The 4,392-nt window shown below is 42.9% G+C and overlaps 1 pseudogene; it reads right to left on the bottom strand.

The window, feature by feature from the left end:
- Positions 1-316: 316 nt before the first annotated feature.
- LOC118602077 lies at positions 317-435 on the bottom strand (annotated as a pseudogene).
- Between the last annotated feature and the right edge of the window lie 3,957 nt (positions 436-4,392).

The raw sequence follows: 4,392 nt of genomic DNA, 5'->3' as shown, positions 1-4,392 counted from the left end.
CTCATCTTCTTTGTTGCTCTAATAAAATTAGTCGTTTTCTTTTATATCATCTGTTTATCTGGCTATTGACATTATATACTAATTTTCTAAGTGACTTACTGAATTTTCTTATTGTCTCTAAAAGTTTTTCAGTTGATTTTTCCCAGGTTGTTCAAGGTTTACAATCATGTAATCAGGAAATAATTATATGCTGCTTCCCTCCACCCATCCATTATTGAAATTCCTCACTTTTATTTATTTATTTAAGGCAACTCTTGGTTGACCTCACAGGTTGCAAAGACCTTCTCAGCTTAAAATCCTTATTTTTTATTTTTTACACCTACGGCACCTGGTCTTCCTAGGTGGTCTCCTATCCAAGTACTAACCATGTCTGACCCTGCTTAGCTTCCAAGATCAGACGGGATCAGGCTTACTCAGGGTGGCATGGCTATAGACTGAAATTCCTTATTTTTGAACAACTTTATTCATAAAGGATAAAAATTCCAGAAAGCCACAACAGTCAATTCAGAAGGCACATCATGTCACTTCAAAGATTATATTAAGTGAAATATTAAGTATTTCACTATTAACCTGACTTTTGAGTGGAGAAAATCTCCCGTCAAAGAGTATCTGTATATTTCTATTTTATCGAGAATGGCTATCGAACTTTCTTCAAATGACTTTTCTGAGTCTTTGAGATAAACATTCAGTTTTTTTCCTTGGATCTACTATTAGGGTGAATTATACTGATGATTTCACAATATTGAACCACCCCTAGTTTTACTGAAAATGCACCTCACTGAGCCGTGGTTCATCATTTTGCTAATATACTGCTCAGCTCTAGTTGCTCACTTTTTTACATTTTTTACATCAATATTCATAAATGAGCTTGGAGGTCTTCCTTGCACTGTGTCAGCTCTGAGTGCCGGTGTTATTTTTGGCTTCCTGTGGAAGCACATCTTAATTTGCTGTGCTCACAGACACTGTAAATGTTGGCTTTCTCTGTTACTTGAACATTTAAAATTATTTACTTGAGAAACCATCTGGGCCTGGTGATGAGGGGATGTTGCAGTCTCAATTTCTTCTGTAATTATTGGTCTGTTTAGGCTTCTTATCTCTTCTAAAGTAAATTTCAGTAAGTTCTATATTTTCTAAACGGTTCGTCATTTTATCCATGTTTCAATCTAATGTGTACCTACATTTGCCAATCATTTTCTGAACCTTCTTTTAATGTCCTCTGTGTCTCTTGTTAATTCTCTTTTCTAATTTTTAACTTTATTCAATTCTAATGAAAGTGGTTTTGTCAAAGAACAGCAATCGGATTTTTAATTTATCCTTTCCTCTTTTTCTGCTTTGCAATTTATTAATTTTTGCTTTCTATTTCTTACTCTTTTTGTTTCCTAGCTCCCTGGATGCTTTGTGGTTTTCTTTGGTAATTTTCATTTGCAGTTTCTAATATATACATTTATAGCTTTATTTCTCTGTGAAACCCTCTTTGGCCAGTTTCCTTTAATTTTTAAATGCTACATTTTATTGTTGCTAATTGTAGAGTGTGCAATTTCAACTTCAATTTTCTCATTGACCCAAAATTTGTTTAAGAGTAACATTAAGGAGATTTTTTTTCCCATGTTAATACATTAGTAAATAACTTAATTACACTAGCAAATATGTCGCCTATTGGTTTATAATAAGTATTAGTCATTCTGCTAAATGTATTAGTCAAGACCCTGGCAGAAAGCAGATGGCACATGGAAAAGAATTTAACTAAACAGAATTGAAAAAGGAAACTAAGTATAGAGGTGTGGGCTGGAATGAGGGAGCTGACAGAAGATGGTGAGGCGCCCAGGAGCTAGAAACAGTGTGGAAATCTATTACTTCTGCGTCTGGGCCTGAAGAGGCGAGGGCAGAGAGAGTCTCACCGGAGCCATGGAGGAACACAGCTACTGTCAAGACTACAGGAGTGGAGAAATGCAGGAAATAATTGCACCAACCCTGATGATTCCTTCTTCCAGGACTCTATCCACACTCAGTGGCTGAACAGAGTCTGAAGGCAGAAAACCAGGTGGGGTGGGGCGACGGTCTGTAGCGGTCAGCCAGAAAGGATGCAGAACGCCATAGAAAAGGGAAGAGAAAAATGTCTGGGTATAAAAACTGGGAATAGCCATCACCTCCAGTAAATATCATCCTGCTCTTCTTTAAACATCAGGGACAGGTGTTTAAATGTCCTGCGGACTACTGACGTGATGTTTTATTTATCCTTTTATCTTATTTCAAAGCGTCCTTGCATTCCTAGAACCCTTGAAGCATATTCTTTTCACTATACTTTTGAGTTGTTGTAACCTATTTATTTAGAACTTTTGCATCTATACTTATAAATGAGATCAGTCCATGATTTTCTTTTTGGAATGACAATTGTCAAAGTTTAGCATCAGGGTTTGCTTGCCTTGTGAAATCACTCAGGAGGTTTTTTCCACATTTTTAAGTTCTAGGGTAATTCATATAGCAAAATGTGTGTGTGGGTGTGTGTGTGTGTGTGTGTGTGTGTGTGTGTGTGTGTGTGCGCTCTTTAAAAGTTAAAAACGTTATTTAATGATGTTCCTACCAGGAACTGGTAGTTTTTCTTTCAGGTAATTCCTGGATAACTTTTTAGAGTTTTTCATGATTATTGGTTTTCTGCTTCTGAATCAATTTTGCTCGTTTATAATTTCCTAAGAAATGGCTGCTTTTCTGGAGTTTCACTGTCTCCTCGGAGGCCCCTTCCCCCTAAACTCAAGGGTTAAATGGTCTTGGTAAAAGACTTTAGCATCTCCCATGGCAGCCCCACAGGGTTGGTTAAAACAGTTCAAACTCTTCAGAGAGGCTTATCTGGCAGACGGGATTGTTCAAGCGTCTCTGTAAATCCCACACCGCATGGAGCTGACCACGGGAGGATGTGCTGGAGGTGACCTTCCAGCGCGATGCGCCATGTGGCTGTGTCACCTCGGTGTCTGCCTGCCCTGGAAACTGACCTCTGAGGACTGTGGCTGTGATTGAGCCCTCCTTAGCAAAAGCAACCAGCAAGCGTATGCTAGGAAGACAAAGAGAGGGAGGGAGGGGGCGCGGGCACAGGTGGCCCTGCTCTGATAATGATGTGACTTCCTTCCCTTGCTTTCTTTCCGGCTTTGGCTCTGCCACTCTGGATGTGTCGTTGTGACTAACCTCCCCGGGGCTTCAGCTACCTGACCAATAAAACGAGAGGCCATGAGGCCTTTGCAGATGGTGATTCTATTAGGAGATCCCCTCCAGGAGTCGGCTTATCACAAACGGGTTCTCCTTCAGCTCTCTCTCTCTAAGAAGAAGTGATGCTTCTGCTTCAGTAACAGTGTCTAAGATCTGCTAAAGGAGGGACCCAGCCTCCCCTCCCCTCCAGCCTTCCTTAGACTCAGAGGTGTCACATGTTGGCATCAATACCCCGGGCGAGAACCTTGTCCTGGAGAAACAGCCTTTGGAGTATCTAACACCCTCGGCTGCGCTCATGCATCCACGCAGGACAGCGGGTGGTGCTGAGGGCAAGGGAGAGGTCTGGTGCACGCAGTGCCGCAGGGGAAGGAGAGAGAGCCATGGTTTCAGGCGGATGGGGGAAGGGCACACTTGGCAGGCAGGGAACAACATGGTGGCTTCAGGGTCCCTGGAAGTAGAGGTGGAATGCAACACAGATGAGTCTGCGGGAGTCTGAGGAACACCAAGCACTGGAAGATTCTGGCAACGCAGCGTGAACAGCATGGTCTTTGGAAGCCGCCCAAGCCGGGTTCCGTCCCGGTCCTGTCACTCGCTACTGAGTTTTACTAAACATCTGTGAGCCTCTTTCCTCATCTGCAAGATGGGAGTAATAATGCCCATCTTTGGGGCTGCTGATGGGAGAGTTAGGTGAGAAACGTTTAAAAGCGCCGAAGCACTGTGCCTGGTGTGAGCGAGGAGTTGATCGATGCACCTGTTATTATAATAATCTCCAGTTTTTCCACCGCCCTTCTCTGGAAGCCATTTTTAATTAATTAAGTACAAATATTTTTGCACTCCTGCCAAGCCCTGTGCTGGTCACTCTCAGGTTATGAGGGAGAATGCAGCATATTTCCTGCCCTTCGACAGCTTCCCATCCAGCCGAGTAGACGGATTGGTACACAGCCAAGTGTACCACGGCAGGCCCCTGGTCGATTATGCTCCCTGAAATTAGAGATCCATGAGGCTGGACCCACAGCCACCCTCGTGTGAGTCCAGATGCATGGCTCCTGGCCAACTCCACCGTCCCCGGCCCTGGTCAGCCCCTTCCATTCTCCGGGGAATTCTGTGGACCTCCCATGGGTCTCCCTGCTGCTAATTTTTATCTCTCCAAGCTTTTTTCCACACCACACTCAGAAAGACCTTTCTAAAACACGA

The sequence above is a fragment of the Rousettus aegyptiacus genome, unplaced genomic scaffold (assembly GCF_014176215.1).
Source record: "Rousettus aegyptiacus isolate mRouAeg1 unplaced genomic scaffold, mRouAeg1.p scaffold_m13_p_4, whole genome shotgun sequence".
NCBI lineage: Eukaryota > Metazoa > Chordata > Mammalia > Chiroptera > Pteropodidae > Rousettus > Rousettus aegyptiacus.
The sequence above is the reverse complement of the archived record's forward strand: the minus strand, read 5'-3'. Positions and strand labels throughout refer to the sequence as shown.